Here is a 25,957-nt window from a genome sequence, read left to right on the forward strand (position 1 = left end):
TATGCATTTTTTTTCCCTGTTGAAATGACAGAACTGGTATACATTGCAACAATTCACAAACATAGGTGCGTGCTGAATGGCTGCCCCTCCACTGTGACATGTGGATACAAGCCCCCGTTTCAAGAATGCCTCATTCTATCCAGGCGTGAAGAAAATCTTACGTGGCTGATCACTGAAGGATAGATAGGTAAAAAGAATGGGTATGCTGTCCGGGCACATTATGTCCCTGCCAGAAAAAAACATCTTTCCTAAATGATGTCCCACTTCCACCTGGCTGCTTTGCTTTCAGCACTGTACAGTCTCTCTGAATGAGTCCTCTTTCCCATTTGGCAAAAGTGGCATTCATATTGTGTCCATTTCGTCTATGCTGTGAACATACTAACCTGTCAACGAGCTCAGGCTACCACCCTTGCCATGGAAATTATGATATTGAAAATGATGAGCATTCTGCATCGTTTTGTTTATGCCATTCTTCATGTCTTTACACATGTTACACACATACTTCTATCCTTATGTTGCTTTGCAATAATTGTGTAACATTAAAATTAGGCCAGTATTGTTAATCTAAAATGCCTGCTCCTGGGTTTCAATAAAATTATTACATATGTGAGCATACATGTGTGCTTTCAGTGGCGCTTGGATGTTCAAACTGCGATGGAACAGCGCCTTCAAGCAGCAGGCGTTTACGCAGGCTGCTCCTGAAGTCAGCTGGCTTGAAGTGTGTGGAGCACAGCAGGTGGTGACTTGAAGGTTTGAAATCTGGTTGTCCCATTGCTTCAAGCCACTTGTGCAAGAGAGCTGGGTTTTCTAGAGGGAGCCTGCACAAGTTAAAGCAAGGAAAAAAAAATCCAAATAAAGCCACAACAGAACAGATGTTATGCACTGTGATTCTCCTTCCTCTTCGCTGCTTTTACAGCGAAGTTGTACCTCTATCGTCCAAGGAAATTTTCGTGTTGTGGCAAGAAAAAAATTGCCTACGTGGGCCGATCCCGGAGACAGTGCAATGCCGGGCCAACCCGCGGCGGAGGTGAAGTAGGCATTAAGCACTCCCCAAGCGTGGGCCGATCTTGAAGATAATGCAATCCTGGGCCGACCCACGGGTTCTGCGAATGCTGGTTAAGGGAGTGACTTTGCTCAACATTCGGCAAATTGTTTCGAAGAATGCTTGATTTTCTGTCTGACATTTATCTTGTAGCGCTTCTGATTGCGTGGGAAAATATTTGTTTAAAGTTTCGTTAATGCAACAGGAACACCTTGACTTACTTAACAAAAATAAAACTGCGTAAACTAATGACACGGGAACAATGAGTGATTAACACTTTCGCTCCTTCATCACATTGAGCATTTTGCTCTGTTTTCTTTTTGATGTCTGAGGCAAGCTGCCCAATGAGGTATCCTCTGTCCCTCACCTGTGGTACGACACCTTTCCACTTCCAGGGTCGTACTTTTGTAAGCAGAACAAGTAAGCGCAACGCCAGGACATCGTTACGGCGGTTCAAGTACCGGCACTTTGCGCGGGCACATACTGAAGCAGACGACAGAAACGCAAATTTCTTCTTGCACAAACAATACATCGTATCAAATCAACTACTTTGCATTATTTCAAATGCTGATTAATAGTATGACAAACACAAGGAACAGGAGGTATAATTATTAAGTGGCAAAAAACTTTACTGGCGCATGGCTAAATCTGGAAGAGAAACCATAAGTCGTACTCCAGCAAAGCGTAGGTCAAATTTTTGTTGTACTAACTTCTCGTGTTGTCTTCATTTCGAATTGTCGGTAAGCATAGAAAATCTACATAATATTTATAATGAAATATTTCAGCCCTTAGGTGGGCGCATGAGATTAAGAAGTTTGCAGGGATGACATGGCCACAATTAGTATGTGACCGGGGTTGTTGGAGAAGTATGGGAGAGGCCTTTGCTCTGCAGTGGGCGTAACCAGGCTGATGATGATGATTTCAGGCCTTTTGCGCAGAAATTGTTCTATAAATCTTGGTTTTTGTAGCCATATCAACGTTTTAGACGAAGCCTCTTACAACACCAGCCAACACAAGCCTAAGAGACACATAAATTGTTACTCCCATGACAGCACGGTGCCCTTTAAGAAGCTTCCATAGACGGTGGCGCCAGATTTCGCTCTAGGTATATAGTGAGATACTCTATGCGCGAGAGTGTACGTTCTCGCGAGAGTCGCGAACTAAGGCAGGGGAACTTAATGGTTTATGGGTTTGTAGAGACACATCTTAGGGACATGGAACAACCGCCCAGTAACCCTGATTATGCATGGGAATACTGCAACAGAGCGCAGGGTAGCAGAAAGCACGGAGGAAGCGGAGCACTCATCCATAAAAATACAAATTGGCCAAGGGTCAACCAGGAAAGCAAGGAGCATTTATGGCTGAAAGGAAAAGTAGTGGGGGAGAAAACACTTCTAGGCTTTGTATACCTTTGGACAGGATCATATGCTAAAGAGGAAAACAAAAAAAAATGTTGGACTTTATAGCAGCAGACATGAATGAACTAGGAAAAGGTTATGAGATAATTGTTATAGGAGACATGAATGAGCATGTTGAAGATATGGATGGGTACACAGACTTCACACGTAACATGATGCTAGATATGTGTGAGAGGCATAACTTAGTTGTCTGTAACTCTACTGAGAAGTGTAATGGGATCATAACAGGGGAGGCAGGGGGTCGACACTCGGCAGTAGATTATGCGTTACAGTCACATAGGATGTACAATAGATTAGGAGCCATGAATATAGATGAACAGGGCTCCACAAGTATAGGTAGCGACTACAAACGTATCAAGTTGAGTTTTAGGAGGTAAACTAAACCAGGAACGAGGCACGAGGAACAGCCAGATGGGAGTTTTGACTCAGAAGAGCCAGTGGAAGTAGCAGCCAAACAGACTGAAGAGGAAATATCAGAGGGTACTGAAACTGATTGGACTGACCCAAAGTTAACGAGACTATTTGAGCTTGCGCTAGGTAAGGTGCGAGTCAGGAGAACAGGGCAAGGGATACGAAAACTGAAGAGCTGGTGGGATGAAGAGGTTAAGAAGGCCATAAAAAAACATCAGGAAGCCTCCAGGTAACACAGGTATTCCAAAAGTAGGGGAGAACCTGAAGCACAAGTAGAGAGAAAATGGCAAAACTACATAAAATGCAGAAGGGAAGCATCCTATTTGATCAACAAGAAAATTAAGACAGAAGGGTCCCAATGGCTGTCAGAAGTAAGCAGTAAAAAAGATAAACAGGCAGCTAGGAAATTCTGGCAACATCTGAACTCCTTGGGTAATAGGACAAGCCTAGAGCAGAGGTATATAATAACAGCTCGCTCGGTTAGAAGGAGAGGAGGCTATGGAGCATATAGGAACCATGATGAGGGAAAAATTGACAGAACAGAGAACTGTTATACGCAGTATGTCGGAGAGGGATAGCCCGGTCAATCCACTGCTTTCTCTTGGACAAAGAGAGTGGGAAAGAGCTGAGAAGAGGGTATCAAGTAGCACATCGGCAGGCCCGGATGGTATTCCAATTATGTTAATAAAGAAATTGGGGCTGAACTCTAAGAAAGCATTAAGGGAAGTGGTGAGCAAGATGTTAATGGATGGTAAAGTACCTGACCAATGGAGGCTAAGTAGGATGAGAATGATATATAAGGGAAAGGGGAACAAACCTGACATAAATAACTACCGACCTATCACAGTGACGTCAGTGATTTACAGGGTGGTTATGCAGATTATAAAGGACAGACTGCAGGCATGGGTAGAGAACGAAGGGGTGCTTGGAGAGCTACAAAATGGGTTCTGGAAGCATAGGAGGCTAGAAGACAATCTGTTCACCCCGACACAGTGCATTGAAATAGCTGAAAAGGAACACAGACTGCTATAGCAGGGTTTTTTGGATATTAAGAGAGCCTATGACAGTGTACTTCAAGAGGGCTTGTGGGGCATTCTGGAAACATTAGGAGTGCAAGATGGAGTAACCAATTTCTCAAAAGATATCTATAAACGTTACCGGGTGATTACACAATGGGAAAAGCAGGTTTTGGAGCCTGTAATGATTCGGCGAGGGCTTAGGCAGGGATGTCCATTGTCACCTCTGTTTATGCAGTGCTTGCAAGGATTATTTATTTTTGTATTTACATTACCCCTAAGGGCCCTCATGCGAGGGTACTACATAGGGGGGGGGGGGGGAACACAGACATGAGATATACGAAATAAAACTACATGAAATAGACACACACACAAGGAACACGAAATAGATATGAACAAGGGGTATATGTACTAATTCATGAAATCACAAGAACTTTTTTCCACAATATGTTAATATGTACATATAACATTAAGTAATAACTCATCTGCTACCGCTAACCACTTTCTTGCAACAAGGTTTGGAAAGATGGTAAGTTAACTTCAGTAGCTATGCGTGATGGTAGGTTATTCTATTATTGTGCGAGGAATAAATGATTTTGTGTAGAGCGATGAGCGGCACGTTTTGCGTTTTACTTTGTTAGCGTGGTCACGGCGTGGGAGGATTGCAGGGGGTGGTGAAAAGAAGTCATCGTCAGGCGTGGTATGGTGATAAAGTTTATGAAATACGGTTAGGTTGACGGCGTTGACGTGATAGTGGTTCCAACTTGGTACGTTGTTTTAATGATGTGGCGCTGGTGAAGCGTGAATAATCGGAAAAGATGAAGCGAACAGCACGGTTTTACAGAGATTCAATGTTGTTGATAATGTATGCTTGATCGGGATCTCGTATGGCACAAGCATATTCAATTTTTGGGCACATCAGCGTGATATAAGCAAGTTTTTTTAAGTGTGAATGTGCATGGTTGATGTTACCCTTAAGAAGACCGAGTGCTCAATTAGCTGATGCTAAGACGGTGTTAATATGGTAATGCCAAGTGAAATCAGATTGAAGATGAAAGCCAAGAGACTTGTAACTTGGCACAAGTTCTACGCTAGCATTATTGAGAAAGTAGGTGGTAGGAAGTCGAGTGAAATGGTTGGTAAATGACATTAGCTTGGTTTTAGATGTATTTGAAGACATTAGCCACGAGGAGCACCAAGCGGTCACCACATCAAGATCAGTTTGTAGGGAAAGTCGGTCAGCGTCATTACTAATATTACGATATATAACACAATCAATTGAATTCGAGATGAGACACACTTGGATAGATCATTAATAAAAATTAAGAAAAGTAGGGGACCAAGTACACTGCCCTGGGGGACTCCAGATGTTAAAGGAACAGAAGAAGAGTTACAGCCATTAGCACAGATGAATTGTCGGTTGGAGAGGAAATCTTTAATCCATGCAAGAACGTTTGGGTGAATCAAGTGTGGTAATTTGATTAGAAGCCTGTGATGAGGAATGCGATCAAAAGCTTTAGAGAAGTCAAGAAACACTGCGTCAACTTGGAATCCTTCGTTAACTTCGGAAAATATAGAGTTAGTAAATCCAGCGAGTTGAGTGTCACATGAATAACCCCTGCGAAAACCGTGCTGGTATTTGAAAATGATATCATGGTCTTCTAGGTAGTTGATGACTTGTGTATGTATGATGTGCTCAAGAAGTTTACATATGTTGCTAGTTCATGAGATAGGACGACAGTTAAGTGTAACAGAGCGATCACCCGGTTTAAAATTGGTATTACTTTGGCTATTCGCCAGTCATGAGGAATAATGTCAGATGATAATGATTGTGAAAACAGGGCTGATAACATTTGAAAAATGTTTAGAGAAGCGTTTTTAAGTTTCTTATTATTGAAACCAAGGTGATCAGAACTAGTAGTAATGTTGAGGTTATTCAACAGGGCAAGAATACCAGATTCACTGATGACAATTTTTGGCATGGAAATGTTAGGCAATGGCTCTAATATATATATATATATAGATATCGCAACTTGCTGTAGTTACTTAGTGGTCGTGGAGTTGTGCTGCTAAGCATGATGTTGCGGCTTTGATTACCGTTTGCACTGGCCGCATGTTATAAGGGGGGTGGAATGCAAAAACTTCACGCACTTGGATTTAGGTACATGTTAAAGAACCCGAGGCTGAGAAAACTGAAAAAAAGAAAAAACTGTGAGAATTGTGTACTAAAAAGGATACTTTCCTTGGCTAAACAGTGAAGTATGCAATGAAAAAGAAAACTTGAAATTAAATTTCAAGCGCTATTAATGTACTTATTAACAACTCGCATTAACTCCATCTGCATGTCCTCATGCAGCCTCTGAGGTACACGCTTCATTTTTGCTGCCAGGAATGCAGCAAAGTGATCAATTTCATCGTACTCCTCCTCCAGAATTTTGCTGATGTTATCAATTTGTTCATCATATTTATCTTTCTTATTTTTTTTTTTTGGAGGCTGCGGCTTCGGCACTTCAACACACACCTCAACAAGGCTCTGTTTCGTCACGTGCACTGACCTCGTCATTAGCCTCATCCCTGTACGTACATTGCAGTAAAAATTTGTTGCGCTGACTCGTGGCCATTTGCACTGGCACTTTGCCAATCCTGTGCAGGTGGAGCCGTGAGGTTTCCCTATGTCCTGGAGAAAACAATGTGGTATGTTTTATTAAGGTCTACTAAGCACTGCTTTCATCAGAAAAAGCTCAGTTGTCATGTGTGACTTGTTAAAAATTCCACACACAAGGTCACTGTAAATATGATTGTCTGTGCATTTCTTTTATTTCTGTGAACTTTTTTGTTCATAATTAGCTGGTTTATACATGCACATATTTTTGCTGTCAGGCACAACATTCGTTGTAATGCTGGCATGATGGCAGAGAAAAAATACCACTATATGTACTGCAACTTTCTATTATGAACTTACGGTCTTCCTATCATGCTGTCCTTGAGAAAAAGGAGCCCCACGAAAAACATCCACTGTTTGTCCTCGTCGAGGCTGTCGTCTGCGGCCGCGCCGCTCTTTGCCTCGTTGCGACCTTTGAGGACACGGCGGAAAGTGTCCCGCAAGTTTTTCCACCGGGCTCTCACGACAGAAACTGCGTATAAAAAGAATGAGTACATGGCATGTGCGCAGTTCGCGCACATGCCACGATGAATGCAGCATTCGCTCTATACATGCATGCCTGCGGTTGTCACATGGTCGCACTTCTTTTTAGCAATTACAGGGCCGCAATTTCGCAGTGGTGCCTTTTCCCTCGCTATTCTTTTTCGCGCTTGGTTAAATGTGGTGATCAAGCAGCGCTTCGCCCACGTTTTATGAAAGGGCTGGATCAGCAGCATAGAATTCAGCAGAAGGGTTAGTCAAATTCGAAGCCAAGCACACAATGTACACAGCGACAAAGCACAACTCACCGGCCGCTCCGAGTTCCGCTGCTACACGCCGCCACGCTGCCTCGCATACGCCACGGGACTTGTAGTCTTTATGCTGCAAATCCCACAGGCAGCGCTCTCGCTCAACAGCGTCTATCAGACGCTCACTGAATTCGTTCTTGTTGTCCCCGTTCGCCATGCTGAACGTGGATGCTGCAGTACGCACAGTACGCTCGACTCAGGGAGGCTGTCTGCTCAGCTCGTTGTTTCGTGTACCGAAAAGCGCGCAAAAGCAAACCGGTAGTACGTCACTAATGTACATCCTGTTCCGGCTGTCTACTACTGGCTAGTCGCTCATAGCACTTCCGGGCGACGAGCGACGGATTCTAATTTGCAAAACCGAGCGGTCGCGCGACAAGACCGAGCGATGTGTTCAAGCGACGGCCCGATCCGTCGCGCGAACCCGTCGCTCGTCGCTGTCGCGCACAAAATCGCGCTCATGGGGTTTATTAGCCTTTAAGGCTAAACCCCATGAGCGCGATTTTGTAAGCCACGACCTACGGCCTATGTGTTCTGTGCTAAGGCGTCGCATCGCATGCGCTTGGAAATGCGATGCCCTACGGTCGCATTCGGGGCTCATGAGTTCTACCCACGGTGTACGATTATACTTCTTACACCGTGGTTCCACCTCCAAAGCCTACAACCTTCCCGGAAGGCTTTTTTCACGACCGGCGAACGCTGCCAGCAGAAGCGCGAAGGCGCGTGCTATCAGCTGCGCCGATGAGCCCCAAGCAAATGGAACTGCTGAGGACGAGCACAACGACAATGAAGGTTAGAGAATTTCATTAGCTTCTTCTTAGCGCTGGGCATGGTTATTTCTTTGGTACAGGTGCGGACAAGAATATTTGGAACACGCGAGCTGCGGCCAAACTGCGTCCCAGTGCCGTCTTGCAGTCTCAAGGGGGCATTGTGATTGAACTTCTCAATCGCCTGCCTGCGCGCAAGCGTGATTCGATTTCTTGTTTCGCTTTGAGGCTGCTTGAGGCCATTGGGAGGCACATCACTCTCAGCTCCGGTGTTCCAAATACTTCTGCTAGCACCCGTACAGCCTCTCGTATCAGTAGATTGCTACAGCCCACGTACAGCGTCCTGAAACAGGGGGCGGGACTATGGTGACGTGAGTTCCTCTGTAGCATTAGCCAAGCAAGTGCAAATAACATTTAGTTTACTCCTTCCTTCGCACTCGGCTGCTTGTGGTGCCGACCACTTCAGTTTCTTTGTAGCTGATTAAAAATTTTTTTGTTGCGAACTCCACTGCTCGGCAGCTCAACGCTCCTCGCTCGGTGCATGCTCTAATTTTGTTCCCTTGTTTCTCCACACCCTGCTCTTGTTGCCAGCTTCCTCACTTTTTGTCTCTTGTTCGGTATGTCAGTTCGGGTACGCACTGGGTGACCTACGTTGTCTATTTGGAAGCGTATCTATTTGGAAACATGGCTGGTGGCACATGCCAAGTTGTGCATACCCATTGGACTAAGTTGTTTATTCATGCAAATACCCAGTGACCCAAGTTGTTGGGTAGTTGGCAAGACAGCAACAGCCGGCACCCGCAAAGTGTGGACAAGGGACAAAGAAGGATTTGCTTTAAAGAAACATCTGCAGACAAACTCTACTTCTGTGTCTATCACCACCCATTAGAGTTCACAAAAATGCTGCCATCATGTGAAACACATTGTTTCTTTGCAGTACTGCTTGCTTGTTAAATTCGCATTGTTTTATTTTTTATGCTGCCATATCACAGCTTTCTATCACCGCCATGCAGTGCTGGGCAGTATCATGATAAGTCTGGCAAGACCTGTATCAGTATCGTATTTCCGATACGTTAATGAATGTACCCTGTTTCTTAAGATACAAGATATTACTATTGCAACATCACCATGCGAAACTATAGACGTTGCCTGAACTCCATTTCTCAAGCTGGGGACGCATTCTGTGATGATCACTTTCGGTGACAGTGTCATCTTTAGGCCTGTGCTAAATGGTTGGATGAGCAAAGTCGGGTGACGTAGTGTTCATCCAGCCAATCAGCTCATCCTATTTTGCTCAAGCAGCCAATCGTGGCATGCCTGATGGCCACGGCGTGGTCAAGGCGATAATGTGGCCAAATTGGATTATCGCAGAATACGTCCCCTGATACAGTTACCACTAAATTACCACAAAACACTAAAGGCAGTGACATTCATTTACGTTTCCACCAGAGCAGTCTATGGGGGGAAGGGGACTATGTTTGCACGTCTGTATTGGTGGAGCGGAGTTGCGTGGTGGCACTCTCATCTCGACAAAAACAAGCGTGCGAACGTCTGCGAGCACCCGACCTTTTGTTTTCTTGTTTTTAGTTGCATCAGTGCCGTAGCACTTGTTGATAGCCACCATACTGTACTATGTATGTCAATGCGTGCAGCTTCTTTTGCGCAAATATTGATGCTGCTGTAGTGTAGTTATGAAGTTTCTCTTGCGGGGTGCTTTGTTATGAAGAATGTAAGAATGGGGTTGCCTTGCATCAAGTAGCTTTCACACATCGGCGATTTGAAGGATCTCATGGATGTAAGTTTGACTGTTGTGAACCAAAATGTGGATGGTGCTGCTTCCAGAAGACTTGTGTATAAGGCGGCTATTTTTTGTACGTGATTGTTGCTCGCAAGCGCCAAAGCTACTTCTTGGACTATGTTACATGTGTAAACGGCAATACGTTTACGGACAAAGTAAACCTCGATAGCATTATTTGGATACAGTGCAGAGGGTTCTTATTAATGTTCTTGCAATTAGATGGCAACCCGCTAGGTGGTCGGCAAGCAGAGCAGTGACTCCTATCAACTGCAATAGTAATGAGCAAAAATCTGACAGCGCAGCGTATAAACAGGTTTGTTGCTAAGCAGCTAAAGTAACCACAATAAATTGTAGATTGTTTTGGAATGAAAATATTAAACTTTGAGCAATAAACACAAATGTAGAGATACTAACAGACATTTCATTCTGATGCAACAAGGTTTGTCGGAGTTGAAAAATTTCGAAGCAAACATTTTTGTGCATACACATTTGCTGCAACATTATATCAATCTATAATAAGAAACTTATGAATGTATCGAAGTATCTTAAGGTACCAATGGAAAGTATCATATGGGATACAATTGTGGTAGTATCTTGTACATGTATCTCAAATACTTGTTGCCCGAGTATCTTGTATCATATCATACAATTGCAAAGTATCTTAGCCCAGCCCTGATCACCGCAACGACTTTGAGCTCTGCGCGATTCTCCACAGCATAGAAACAACTGGCCCCTTTCATTGCCATGTTGACTGTGTTCTTCATTTACTTCATATGTTTCTTCTGCCTCTCAAGCACAAACAAACATGCATTATAATCTCTTGCTGGAAGGGCTCATTGTAAGCGGTTGTGCAGATGCCCAATTTACTGCTCTTGGTGCTTAGTGCATCGTCAGTCTCCCGGCCACGACGGCCGCATTTCCATGGGGACGAAATACGAAAACACCTGTGTACTTAGATTTAGGTGCATGTTAAAGAACCCCAGGTTGTCCAAATTTCCGGAGTCCCCCACTGCAGCATGCCTCATAATCAGTTCTTTATTTTAGCATGTGAAACCCCATAATTAAATTTAATTTGGTACATCGTTGGTCAGTTTTCCTGATGCATTTCATGCTGATGGCAAGAGTAGCTCCATGGCATGCAATTTCAGTTGTCTCCATGCACATCTAAAACAGTTTCTACTGTCCAGACATCCCGATTGAGACAATGCATTTACAGGCTCTACTGGCCTGGCAACACTTTTCATCACATTTTTCCATTCTATGTTGACCTCCAAGTGCAACTAGCTTTTTTAGATAGACAGGTCTTCAGCTTCAGTGCACCAGATCAATTACTGATACCAATTTCACACGATGCGCAATCTTCTTGGCACAATTTTACATAATACTGAAGAATCAGCTGCAGCGTCTGCATGTACTGTGCTCAGCAATGGAAACTCGATAATTGGACTGCATGGCGGCTCGTGCTTTTAGCGCCAAAGGTGAGGGCTGCGGGATCATACGGCCAAATGAAGTTAAAATGCCTAACAAAGGATCTTGCTTTCATCATATGCCACAGTCAATCAGCATGTGGCACGGTGTCCTCAGCACCCACTGCAGGCATAAAAAGCTCCAGCAGCCATGCGCTTCAAGAATTGCATTTGAATTGCTGAGCCCTGTACAACCACATCCCTGCTGTCTGGTTGAGTCTAGTGGAAAAGTCTAAAAGCATTGTTGAAACAAGCCTTGTGTCATGTCAAAAAGGGATGTGTACTTCTTGTGGGCTTGCAGCTTAGGATATCTATTGCATGCATTGCATTGCACAGCTTTGTCAATGGTGTTTACATCCAGTTTCCTAATCTTTCCAGCCCCATGCATGCCTGAAATTGCCTGAAAGCCCTGTACAACCACATCCCTGCTGTCTGGTTGAGTCTAGTGGAAAAGTCTAAAAGCATTGTTGAAACAAGCCTTGTGTCATGTCAAAAAGGGATGTGTACTTCTTGTGGGCTTGCAGCTTAGGATATCTATTGCATGCATTGCATTGCACAGCTTTGTCAATGGTGTTTACATCCAGTTTCCTAATCTTTCCAGCCCCATGCATGCCTGAAAGTTTTCATTAAATAGACGAGAATGCTGAGCACCGAGGTGAATCTGAAAACCACTATGTTCATTTGCACTGCATGTCCATTTGTGAACACTAGGTAACTGTTCTTTCACAATTTCTGCACAGGAACCTCACTGTTTCTTTCACTTCAGAGTCACTTTATCGTCTCTAGTGCAAAGTTGTGTGCCTATGCATAGGTTTCAGCAGGTGTTTCTCCCTTTTTGATTTACACTTTCACAGTACAAGATTTTTCAGGGATTATATTTTTCTTAGATTAGCTTTCCTATGACTTTTTTCGATCGGTAATTTGGTGGTTGGGTATTACGTTTCATTGCTTTCAGTGAAGCTGGGGTTGCGTCACCTACAATAACCCCAACACTGAAAGAGATAATCACCTTAATACCTCCAAGTAACATTGCTGATTGTCAGTTGGTCCACAAAGAACAAATTCTAGCTGCATAATTCCAAAAAGTCGAAGGAAAAAGATGATCATCTTCACATATAAACTTTTGTGACTTTTTTTGTCTTGGTAAAGGAGTCAACTGGCTGCAGAGTTGCTTTTTTTGGCGTTATACCCTTAATGGCCAACTGCAACAAAATTCTGCACCACATAAAGAGCCTAGTTTAAGCTTCTGTCCAAATAGAGAAGCCTTCATCCAAAATCCGTCTTTTAAAGTATAGGGGGGAGCATCGAGAGAAGCTCGCAAAAAAAAAAGCAATTTTGTTACTGAAACTGAAATAAATGCTGCAATTACCGCTCACTGAAAGTGATGCGTGACTTAAGTGCGGCTCCTAGGCATGGCCTCCGAGATCGCAATGGTGTAACTGTGCAATCTCGGAGGCCACATCACTGTGTAGTGTAGATAGTATAGATACTTACGGCACTCACTCTTTCCTCTTGACTGAGGGGTATTCTCCGACTTGTAGTAAGTACAGCAAAAATTGTACAGTCCTGCACGTTCTTCTTTAACGCTCTCCAATAGAAGCGCAGAGGAAAAAGTATTTCACTTCTGCATATCGCGAAAATATACCTCTTCACCCAACATTTTTTCTTGGCAATGAACCGCTTTTTAATCTGAAATTAGTCCTTAGTCTTTAGCTGAAACAAATACTCTGAAAATCATTCGGCAAGGTAATCTTTAGAGTACGTATAACAGCCCTTGTACTCAAGGGCTTTCTTGAAGCTAAAGTGTCGTTATGGTTTGTTGCATCATGTTTTTAACGAAACCCCATTGCCATAGCCCACATCACTACCTAGTCAGTGTCATTATTTTGTCACCTATATATTTTGTCCCTTACAGCGACAGGTTTGAGGCCCTTTTACAGCCATGTCACACATACTGTACCATGAGGAATTCATTGTCCACGCCATTCACAATACATCGTTAACATTACCACTTGTCATGGCGCTCTTTGGCCATACCTGGGGCTTGCGTCATGAAACACCACGCATCATCATCGGGTATCCAGCGACGAAAATGAGTATGATGGTCTAGTTGCAGTGCTGGCATGTATGCTGCTGAGAGAACAGAAATCGGATACCTCACTATTGTGAAGACATGAGTGGCTATTACTTTCATATAAAGGAGTCCTGAGGCTTGGTGAACTAACATAGTCTGCGGGTAGCATTTGCTGCTGTGAATATCTCGGTCAAGTTTTGCTGTCGTACACAACGCGTGGAGCTCGCAATCAGAGTGCGAGGTCACCTTTCTCTCAGATGCTCTCTTTTCAACAAAAGCCCACTTTTCATTCTCTTCTGGACGCTTTATTTGGTAATAAAGCAGATTCCCGTATGCGGCTGCTATTGGTAGCTGCGGTCTATTACGTAGCGTAGATAGCACGACCGTTGCGAGGTACCACCATCAGTTCACTGGCTAAGTGCACTGTGGCTCGCTGAGGATAACCGCATTTGACTCACTTTAGCACATCGCAGGCACCAAAATCGAAAGTCGTAGCACCTACTATAACATCCAAAATAAGATTTGAACTGTGCGCCACATCACCGTGAAATTACAATGCGGAGCATCGTGGGCACGCCCCATTTCGCCATAGGCTTCGCAGTGCAAGACATTAGAGACTTTTAGCCTGTCTGCTATTCCGGTAAACGGGAGCGCTTTGGGCGGATTGCCGGATTTGTGGGGGCGTAAACGTGAGTGGCCAGAGCGGTGCAGCCGCCTGGTAAGGTAGAGTTCAACCAGACAAACACAGAGCTAAAACTGCAGTAACCCACTGTATCCTGCTTCGCTACTGGTGCAAATTCTTGGCAACAGCGTAATTGGGAACACGATTACGCTGTTGTCAAATATATACACCAGCAGCTAGGCAGAATATAGTAATTAGCTTTGTGTTTGTGTGGTTGAGCTTTGCGTCATGAGCTGGCGCCACCAATCTGGCCGCTCACGTTTACGCCCCCCCTAAACCGGCAAATCGCCCGCGCTTGCCGGAATACCGGACGCGCTGCAAGTCTCTATTGAAAAGTAATGGGAGCACAGTAGGGACTGTGTTTGATTGCCAATAGCTCCGCTTCTGCTGCACGCACCAAAGTACGTTTTGCGGCAAAGTATTTCTGAGACAGCCTATTTTCACTTCAGGTGCCTTTCTCCACTTCTAAGTACAGTCGTTCAGGGCACCTTTAAAGTTCACGTGCCTTTTCGGTCTATCTCACACATTGGAAACCGCATACAAATACCAGCTTCTCTCGTGGGCATTGCTGCTGCTGTTGCATATTAGTGGCACAATCTCTGCCAGCGTGCCATTCAGTAACTGTCATATTTCTTTCAGTGTCATCTGCTATTGTGGCACTGGAGAAATTATATGCTGCTTCAACGCTGCATTGCATTGGCACTGACATGCACAGCGGTGCAGGAAGTTCACGAACTGGGCCTGTACTTTATTTGCAGCAGGCAGAGGATGCCATGCTTGCACCAATGAAAGGAGCATTAGTCCAGCACTGCCTACAGTCGAACTGAACAGACCTCCAGTATCCCCATGTATCATTTTTGTGCACAAATTGAATGAGTGCCAATATTTACGAACACAGTTTGTAAGTACATTAGGGTTGTGGAAGGGGCGTGCTATTGCCAAACGCAAGTTTTTTGTCACAAACATAATATATTGGTATTGGAAGCTCATTTTCGCTGCCTTTTGTTTGTATTTACTGCTGATAGCCATGCAGCTGCAAGCTAATAAGCAGAATGTATTGATGCACACCTTAGGTTTGGTTAGGCCTAACAGGCTACAGCTGCAGTGGTGCAAGTTCAGTGCATACATGTGTATGTGAACAAAGGAGTGGAGTGAACTGCTGCATGCATTTATTAGTGCCACTACAAAATGCTGCTGCTTACCTGGTTCAATATCCATTGCCCTGACGTCGACAATGTGAATGTAAACGATTTCTTTTTGCTTTGTATAACCCCTCCAGGCACTAGTGCCAGTTTGTGCTCTCTGCACTTCAGGTAAATGGCCTTCAAAAGGTAGAAAAAAAAATTGATTTTTAAGTTTTCTGTGGTGTCCCCATTTATCAGCACGGTGCCTCAAGCCAGAAAAAGAAAATGTATTGCATGCAAGTAAGGAAACCTTCACAAGTGTCCTTTACTGTAAGAAACAATATATAGGCGAAACAATCAATCAATGAATGTCAGACAATCAATGAATGTCAGATTAAACGGACATTGCGTGGATACAGCTAAAAAGCTTCCCAGAGCCGTCCCCAAGCATTTCAACCAATCAGGTCGTCACTTTGAAGAACTTAAACTCTACATTTTACAGCCGAATTTCCATTCTGAACAAGAAAGAAAATGCAGAGAATCGTACCTTAGCCATAAGCTGAACACATTGCAACCAATAGGCATAAACGTTTCAAAGGGAACTTAACAATCTATTCGCTATGCTAAATTTCAAGCTGTAGTCAACAACTTCGTTTGGCTGCTCTGTTTCTTCTTTGTTTTCTTCGCCTTTCCTTTTATTTATTCCATTTTTCTATATAATTTTTTTTTAAGACCACCGGCTTTTTTGCCACTCCTACTTTCTCTTTCACAGACAGGATAGCCTCTGACCACCAGTGAAGCAGGTAATTGAGGAGTGCTGTGCACGCCATTCACAGGCTGAATTACACACAGCCGTTGACGTGTGACTGACAGACGGCCGTGTCACTGGCCTTGTGCACAGTACTCCTTTATTCTCAACTCTACACCTTCGCTGTTAACACACCTTAGCTCGTTGCTTAACCCACCCGCTTTACCCTCTCTCCCCTTTATAATATGTATATATATATATACACACACACACACACTGTGCCGAGGAAAGCATATGTTGCCTTCAAAAAGACAAGTCCACTTGTCAAAATGATGGCTCCCGCTTTCACCTTGTTTTCATTTTGCTCGTCTTTACTGGTGATGTTATTTCTGACATTTGTACTTCATTTAGTAACACATGCACATTACACTCTACATTGTGTAAAGCAGGCAAAATGAATCATTTTGAACCTGCAAGCACGGGAAAAGACTGCACATTTGAGAGCAAATTCAGCAGCGCTGTGCGTTTGAGGCCCCTTTGTCTGCAAACGTGGACACCAACTTTAGGTGTTACGTGTGATGGTGCTACATTCATGACATGAATATAAGCCGTTATTTTCTATTCACAGAGCCCTATTTTACTATTTAAACATGAACACTCTAGAATGTTGCAGTGCCCATTTTCCTGTGGTGTTTCCAAAACAATTTGTATGCTTTGTTAAGTTGCCACTACTGGTTCATTTTGACAAACCTAGGGGGTGTTTCCCAAAACATTCCAAATTGCGTTATTGTTGTGCATTTTTACCTAGGAGGTGCTTGAAATCAAGTGTCCACAAATGTGGCCAGAGCACTTCAAGGGGATAAAATTGTTTTATGCATGTATCCATTCATATGCTAACTCCTAATTCTGTTCTAGGTCATTTTTAAGGTGAAAGCCTTACGTGGCTCGTTGCAATGGCTCATGACTAAAAACGTGGCATCTAATCGAGTGGTACCAAAAATACCATTGCCAGCATTGGCTTATACCCACGGCGACCACATTTCGATGGGGGCAAAATGTGAAAACGGCTGTGTATACTTTGATTAAGGTGCACATTTAAGAACCCCAGGCAGTCCAAGTTATTCTGGAGTGCCCCACTATCGCACGTCTCATAATCGGATCGTGGTTTTGGCACGTAAAATCCCCCAATTTTTAATGGCTCATACACACGAAAGCAAGCAAACGATGCAATGGCTTATACCTCCCTGAAGGCAGAGGCGACAAGCACTCGGCAAAGTGACGCGAACAGTGCATACATTCATTGAAACCATCCATACAACAAGCAGAACAGCACACATTTCAATAAAGAACCAGCTGAAAACAAGCATTCGAGCCATCAATAATGCATTGCATACCCCCCTCAGAAGTATACGCTACAGCTGAATATGCTCGAGAAGCGAGAAACGAGGTGTGACATGTGAAGCAGCGGGAGCAAGGCGTTCGAGCACAAGTACTGCTTTCCCCTACTGAGAGGATGCAACGTAAAGGAGAAATGTCGAAAACAAGCGGAAGAAGCCGAACGTTGAAAGCAGCAACGCAGCAATGTGGGACGGCAACGTAAAGAGGTGGCTGAAGCTTACAGACAATGGCCTGCCACATGTTTACTTCACGCTGCGCCTCGTCATGTCTTGCAAGAAGTCGGACTCCTCCAGTTGTATAACTTAGGGCATTACCAAGCATGCATAAGGCTTTCATCTTCACATGTTACAGGAATGTAACATGCTGCCGAACTTTTAGTCACAGTAAAGGGATTCGTACTTGCAATTCAAGCAATAGTCAGTATAATTGCTGCAAGTCAACTTTGCAAACTAGATGATGACATGTTTTTAGGTTGTCTCATAGTACTTGTTGAGTGAAACCTGTCTTTTGTGCTGTGCTACAGATCAAAAAGACGTAAGGCTGCCAAGGTGAAGTCCAGCACCACCAGGAATGCAACAGGTAAGCTAGCAGTTGTTCGGTGGCCTCTCAGTAGTGGCCATACCAAAAGTTTGGGCAGGCATAGATTATAATGCAGGCTACTTTAGTAAGATATCGAATTTTTATTAAGTTGTACAATGTAGGATTTCGGAGTTGTGGCCTCGGAGCCTGGCGTGAACTGAGGATCGCTCTCTTGCCTACTCCACTGGTGCGTCTCGTAACGGATAGCCGGCCTGCGCTACTGGGCATCACATGGAAGCTGAGCAGGCCTACGCTGTTGTCCGAGCTTTCTTGACAAGGGTTTCATCTTTAGTGATGAGGTCGAGAGGTTAGAGGAATGGAACGGGGAGTAATTTACATAGGAGAGTCAAGCTTATTTACAGAACAAGGGGTACTCATACTGGCCGGAGCATGGAGCGCAGTACATCGTTCTTGTAGCATGAGCTACAGGTCAGACCAGACTAATTTTTCTGGCAGAGCATGTCTGGACACGTTAGCAGACACACCTTGCATCACAGGCGTCCGCTTTTAAAGTAATTGTCTGGTGATGGCCTTGCTGGTGGTTATCACGTTCAGAGAATCCGGTGGTCGTTGTCACCTTGAACGGAGCTTCTTTGTTGACCCATCGCAGTTTATGTTGGGCCTCGTCATCTGGGCAATGCTGGTGGGACGTATTGTGAGCTTCACAAAGCTGCTTTGTCCCGGGAAAGCAGGGGAGGCCTGCAGGTCGCTGCCCCTGCCATCCGATCATAACAGCCACTCATCCACCTTTGTCTTGGTGTTATGAAAAGGCCCAAACTCTCCTATCAAGACATGAATGAGCATAATTTTCTGGCAACATCTTCCATTGAGTTCACTTTCACAGGGATGAAATATAAAGACCCTCATGTACTTGTATTTGTGCATTCAATACCTGCCATTCAAAATTTAATCCCGAGCTCTCCACTACAGTGTCGCTTGTAACCCACTGCGCCACTTTCAGTACGTTAAACCCCACACTATAATATGTTTGATAAAATGGCTTTTCAGTTATTGTATAAACACTGCACTAGGTTTGTTTCTGACTTTGCGGGGTCCTATTAATCGCTTTGGTTGCTTTCACCAAGGCTGAATATGTGATGTCAGTGTGCTAGTGAACGTGTAATAACCTGGTTTCCTGGAGTGTTGACGTTAACAGAATTTCACTAACAGAACATTGAATAATGAATAAACCTAATGCTGCCACAGTAGGATGGTAAATATCTTGGCTTCTTGAATGTACTGCATCTGCCCTCAAGTTTAAACTGAAGAATATGAAGGCATGAAGATACAGTCTGGAATAGCTAATGAGGGACTTTTACTATGTGCAGAGGTTGTTTGGCTGGAAAACATTGAAATGAAATATGGGTGGTCGAGCAATTCTGAAAGAGAGTTGTAGATTTTGGAAAATGTTCGGCCAAAGCTAGGTAATTGGTAATTTTTAGTCAGTCTAGGTTACATCTTAAAATGAGCAACGGCGCCACCTGGTAACTTTTAGGGACTTCCCACACTAAGAGCATGACAGTTTACAATCTGTATCATATGTCACTTCAGTTGGTGGGTGAATGTGAGACTATCGTCAGGCACCTACATTGGTATAAAAGCAGATGGGGAAAGAGTTAGTATTACCGCTTCTCTGGCACAGCATTTAAAAAGGTGAAATATTTTGCCTTTATTGTCTCCACTGGCAATACTTCTTTTGCCGCTCGCCAGCAGAGATGCGCCCACAATATAGAATGTAGTCCACATTTTGTGTGTCCCGCCTACGCGCATGAACGACAGCAACTTGTCTCTTCTATTGCAAAGATCCACGAGAGACTGCTAACAGACGAGTTTATTTTAGGTCCTTGGCCTAATGCAAACAGCGCAGCCCTGGTAACAAGAGCCGCTATAGCTTTTCTCCAAACCACTGGGCTGGACGCATGGCTTTAGAGAGTCCACAACTCTGTGAATTCGTATATACGCATCTCTTCCTTATACCATCATCATTCATCAGCCCTTCCCTCCCTGTCCCTCTTCCCCAGTGTAGAGTAGCAGGCAAGAGCAAGTTATAGCTCAGGCCGACCTCTCTGCCTTTCTGTAACTAAATTTCTCTCTCTTGATTGGGTCAGTTAGCAATGGGATTCAGGAATTGTTCTCATTTAATGTATAATATGCATTGGCTCCTGTGTTCCGGAAGCACTTTTCATGTTCATTTGGCACGTACTCTAATAGCGTGCACTTTAAGTGCACAGTGACATTCTCGTCTTTGTCCGCCTTCGTTATTGTTGTGATTAGTGTTTCTGATGCAGACAGAATGAAAGAGAATGGATATTCTGATTGCACTTCTGTTGCATCTCTACAGCACTACATTGACCTAAAAACTGAAACAGGATGACGACACTGGAAATGCTTCACATCAATGCCATTAAGACGGTTCATTTCAGTTCGTGGATCACAAATCAAGAGGGCCAGGAGATGTTGCATTGCCTGATTAAGGCATTCCCCTTACCAGGAAAGATAACTAGCAGTTCGTAGACCTGAAGAACTGAGCTTGCCTGCTGCAATGACAGTTGGTAAAAAAAACTGCTGCACAGGGCTCTCTTATATAAGATGCTGACTTCAGATGTTCTGTTTTGTTGTCATTGTGTTTTCATTGTCGATGCTGTCTACATTTATTAGTTTAGGTGTGTTGAATGTGTAAGCTAGTGCAGTGCTATGTTTGCTCCGGCCTGTCTTGTTCTATTTTGTCTTCCTTATGTCTTACATGGCTTTAATAAAAAGGTGCAGGCTCAGCAGCCCTTTACTCTAAGCAAATTCCACTGCAGTGTGTCCCAATGCTACTGTGCACAGCTCAGTAATTATTGTCACTTTGTGCTGCAAGCAAGCAAATTCATCCTATGTGGCAGTTTGGGTTATTGGTGGCATTGCAAAATTTGTAGTTCCTTGGCCCATCATAAGCATGAGTCAGAAGCAACTCCAAACATGTACCCCTTGACAATGGAACAAGCAGGCGGTACCAGTGCGATGCCCTCAAATTTTTGTGTTTTGACTTCCGTTTCTATAGAGGCATGCAGTGGGACTATGCATCAGGTAGGCTTGAGCTCGGAGATGAATATAGAGGCAACTTACAGCTCACCGGCGTAATCCTTGGAAGCTCTAGAGTTAGCTGATGTTCTCTTCTGCACTCCATCCAAAAGCATAGCTCATTGGCTCATTTCGAGCTTCCTTGCGGGCCTAATTTCAATTAAAGTGATTATGCAGAAAAGTAGTTTTTTTAGACTGCGCCATAACATGGTGGTGACCCGCCGCGGTTGCTTGGTGGCTATGGTGTTGCGCTGCTAAGCACGATGTTGCAGGATCGAATCCCAGCTGTGGCAGCCGCATTTTGATGGGGGCAAAATGCAAAAACACCAGTGTCAGAAATGGCACATTAAAAAACTCCAAGTGCTCCAAATTTTCAGAGTTCCCCACTACGGTGTGCCTCATAATCAGATCATGGTTGTCGTATGTAAAACCTCAGAATTGTTAAATTTTACATGGTGATGGAGCATTACAGCCATGCATTTCTTCATTGGAACAACTAATGTAATGTTAGAAGCAAAGAGGCTTCTTGAGCATTGCTCAGGTAAAAATTCGTTAAGTTGAACTAGGAAAGAACAGTGCCAACTAAGACTATCGTGAACGGCAGAATGACACAGGACAAGTGCTCTTGGCGCTGTTCTTTCCTAGTTTAATTATGCGCCATGTAGCCCAAATGAATGTTATTCATAAAGTTGTACAGTTGAACCTACTTATAATGATATCGGTTTTAACAATGTATTGATTATAACAATGAGAAGCTGCTGCACCGTCAACTTTTGTATGTTTTCCATGGTGAAGTAATCTGCTTACTACAATGCCCCGAGGACACATTACAGTTTATAATGGTGAAGTCTGGCTACTGGATGTCCGAGCTGAAAGGTAGTGAAATATGAAATCCTTGAAAACGAGAAAATGGGGCCTGGCAGATAATTCAGTACCTCCGGGGCTTGATTTCTGTGAGGAACCTTTTCCTGCACTACGTGGAGCACCTGGATACCCAGGAGAAAGCTGTCGGCAAGCGTCGCATAAAGGGTGCAGGGCTGGCGGACATAGTTTTCTCGTGCAAGTCAATGAAAAGTGTGTGGCGAGATGCTTGGGGTGGCAATCTCTCTTCAGTGCTTCTTCAGGATTTCTCAAGCTCACAGGCTACTGCAGCAACCGTCTCGCATTTTTTAAAAGGCCCCCTCTAGGGCCTCCGAAGCAATGCTTCTGCGGTGCTCACATATTGCTTGCCACCCATGGCACCTCTTCGCAGTTATTATAGCAGTGCCGTTTTTTAACGCTGACAGCCACGGCTTGTTACATGGGATTGGAGCATCTAGGAAGGTGTTAAACGAGTGAACGCAATCAGCAGCCCAGTGGAGGAAGGTGGTGGGGAGGAGCACTGGGCCTTCCAGCCGTTAGTTTTCTCGCATAAGCTCTGCCATCCCGCCATTGATTTATTCATGCAACCCATTTATTGCAATTATCGGTTATGAAATAGAATGCTTAGCACTGGAGCAGCTTGGCAGTCATTCACTCGCCTCTGATGGGCCTGTGTGGCTGATGCCGTAATGGATATCAGCAAAGAAGCCTATGGTTAAAGGCTCTTGCATAGGTAAGAGTTACATTAAGCGAGAAATTGTAGAAATAAAGTTTAAACAGAATACAGTAGACTTCTGTTAGACCTTGACGGGACCAACAAAATGTATAGAATTACCCAGCTGGTCAAATTAAAGAAGGAGAAAAAACAACCAAACACATGCCAGTATCTAACACGCATGCAGTTTTCGTGTGTTCAAAGCAGAAACTGCATGTAGAGATGGAAACGTAGCTAAAAAAATACGACTAAAGTGCACCAGATTTTTTAATAAGAAAGTTGCAGTTTCCCCGAAAGGCGAAGCATCAATTGCAATTGTAATTTAGTAGACAGCTATCCGAAGTAAGGATGGTTGTTGTATCAGCCGTATAAACTCTTAAACATTCCCTTACTAACTAAATTAACAAGCATGGTGCCACGCACATACAGACAAATAGAAACTCGCCTAAACGATGAGCGAGAACACTCGCTGTCAAAATGCTGACGGGAGGAGCAGCTGTGGCAGCAGCAGCGAGTGAATTAACCATCGTGCTGCCTCTTGGCTTCAGTGTGAACTACGTGGTGAGAACGCAGTGCACGCGAAGCTATGAGCCCTCAGATCACCTAGACTCCATACTCATCCCAGATTGCTTTCAACATTGGGCCCGTGTGGCACCTGAACATCGCCCCCGAGTGCTCCGAGGTCGCTGCGCATGCGTAAGGTGAAAGGAGGCGGACTTGTTTTTACCGGAGGTGACGCATACACACACTTGTTTTTTTACTTTTCTGAGAAAGGTACTCGGACATTCTTGCTCAATGCATTGTTGCGGCAGCGAAATTCGTTATTTTGATTTGTGATCGCGAAGATGGTAATGCAGGTTGAGGCGCTGGTGAGACGCGTTTTTCCTTTTTGAGCTTTTGTGGATAAAATTGCGGGCTGGCAGCTTATGCACCACGAAAACGGAAGACAGTGGTGTGTTAATGTTTGATAAGAGATTTTCGCGCTTACCTTATCGATTTAGGGACGTAAATTCCATTGTGGGTCCTTCGCATTCTATTGAGTTTGCTTTGGATTTTTCATTGTGCCCAGTGGCTTGCACCCCATAATCTAAATCTCTCTGTTTTAGGCTTGTTGCTTGTTAGTCATGAAGGCGAAGTTGTGCTGTATATTTGACAGGACACACAAACAGAAGACCATCTCACACACAAGCGTGTGTTGCGTTTTCAACTTGTGTGTCCTGTTAGAAATTATGCAGTGCAACTTTGCAACCGTAATTTCCAACAGGCGTTTATGCAGTGCTTGCATCGGCGACAAAAAACGATGGCTGCACCCCGCGCAAAGAAAGGTTAGTTCGAAGCGCCGCTACCCTTGTCGTCGCCGCCACAATGGAAGCCTTGCAGGAGACCAAAGCGACGTCTACTGACTTGCAAGTTCTCACTCCATGACAAGGACCGTTCTTCACTGAAATCATCGCCAAGATCGAAAAGCTCATGATTGACGACAAATACAAAGCCAAATTCACCGGGGCTCAACAGTTACACAAGAGAATTTGCTGCGCCGACATTGGATCACTGCACAGTGCAGCCGGCACTTCGCGAGGACAGCAGTTGGTACACCCAGGCCGTCCACCTGGTTAGTGGTCGAACGCCGGTGCAAACGCTCAAACACCTGTTGACACACAGCATAAGGGTCAACTTGGCAACTCGCAGTACGTGAGCACGAGGTTAAAGTGATCTAGGTTTTCCCAGTTGTTATCCGGGATCAACAAGTCATCCATGTATCACAGTGCCACTGTGTGCCATGAAGAACCGAAAACCTTGTTAATGAGTTGCTGAAGTGTACCTCGAGGATTTCTTAGTCCAAATACCGTATGCTCAAAGTGCCCAGTTTCATCTGGAATTATGATTGCAGTCCTGTTTGATTCCTCTCCGAGGAATTTGGAGGTAGATGTTTGCATAGTCCAACACGTATAACATTCCTGCGCCTGAGAATTGTTGCAGCTGGTCATCAATTATTCTGGCGCACTAACACTGTTGAGCTGTTGATAGTCTACCACTCGACGTCTTTCTCCATTTTTCTCGCCAACTAGCAGAACAGGACTAGCATAGGTTTGTTCTCTGTTGCAATGCCAGTAGCCTTGCATTCCTTGACAATCTCTTGGATTGCTTCACTTTCCGCTGCATTTGACTTGTATGATCTGCTACTCACTGGTTCCTCTGTAATGGACATTTCGAGTTCATTGGTACAACCAAGCTCTGATAGATTCAATACAAAGCAATCCTGGTACGTACTCATTCATCTGTTTCAGCAGTACCTCTCTTTGTTCTACATTGATGTCTTTCCCAGTGTTCATCATGCTGTTGTCAATGCGTTTCTGCTGAGGTGCTTCTTTTAGAGAAACTAAGTTGTCCTCATGCAACAGTTTGCCATGCGAAAAAACTGCCCTTCATCAGCTTTTGGTCTTCATGCTTGTAATTACTTTAATCTCTACAGTACTTTAACCTATCAGCCTTCAATGCAAAGCAGTACTCCTGTATCAGCCCCGCTATGCTTGATGTCTCCCATCTTCAGTAGCCAGTTGCCTCCTTCATCCAACACGCATCTTCTGCAGTACAGCTCTTCCTTTAAAATGATAGCGGTTCCTCAGCCGTTTTGTTCTGAGCCTAGTTGATATTGCAACAGGGTAGTTCATCTGCCTTAACGAATCCTCAGTTCATTCCCTATGTGGAGGTACATTGCGATCTTGATCTCTCCATGTACTGTCAACCAACATGGCAACAAGCAATATCTTGTCAACAACTATCACTTTCACTCGTTTGCACATAATGTCATCATTCTGTGTCAGCCTTTCTTAGTTCCAGTGGAGTGCACAGCCTCATAATTGCTGCTGCCTCAAAACAGCTGGATGGTGCATATTGCAGTCTGAGCTTCCTGGATAGCTCAACGATATTTTGAGAGAGCCATTGACTGTCACTATGTTGAGAAACTTAGCTAGCCCACCATCACTCTTGCTGGTGGTCCTCTTCTACGCTGTTACCAACAGTGTTTGTTGTTGTGCAGTCTCTTGGATAAATTCGACGCCTGTCGCAGTTTGTGTTTCCTCTATCTTGCTGATGGCTTTCAGCAGCTTTGTTCCCACTAGTTTGGTCTGTTTGCTATTTAGTGTTGTTTCCTTCGCATGGCAATCCTGCATGAATGTTGCTCAGGTTTTCATGGGCTCAGTAGCTGGTTGCTGTGGTAAGCGTGAACTAGCCCAAGGTCTTGAGCATGATTGCTTGAAATGAGGCTTCGTGGCATTCAAATTGTCTGGCTTGTCCCTTTGCAATGCCTTCTGGACCCTGGCTTGTATTCTTTCATTTCATTGTAAA

At 44.2% G+C, this 25,957-nt stretch overlaps 1 long non-coding RNA gene across 1 annotated transcript in view; it reads left to right on the forward strand.

Moving 5' to 3' along the window:
• Nucleotides 1-7,664: 7,664 nt before the first annotated feature.
• LOC139052200 (uncharacterized) overlaps nucleotides 7,665-25,957 on the forward strand; it is a 33,476-nt gene continuing 15,183 nt past the window's right edge. The window contains exons 1-2 of the long non-coding RNA XR_011509770.1: nucleotides 7,665-8,126; nucleotides 17,915-17,970. This is a non-coding gene — a long non-coding RNA (uncharacterized lncRNA). The remainder of the gene's footprint in view (nucleotides 8,127-17,914; nucleotides 17,971-25,957) is intronic.

The sequence above is a fragment of the Dermacentor albipictus genome, unplaced genomic scaffold (assembly GCF_038994185.2).
Source record: "Dermacentor albipictus isolate Rhodes 1998 colony unplaced genomic scaffold, USDA_Dalb.pri_finalv2 scaffold_19, whole genome shotgun sequence".
Taxonomy (NCBI): domain Eukaryota; kingdom Metazoa; phylum Arthropoda; class Arachnida; order Ixodida; family Ixodidae; genus Dermacentor; species Dermacentor albipictus.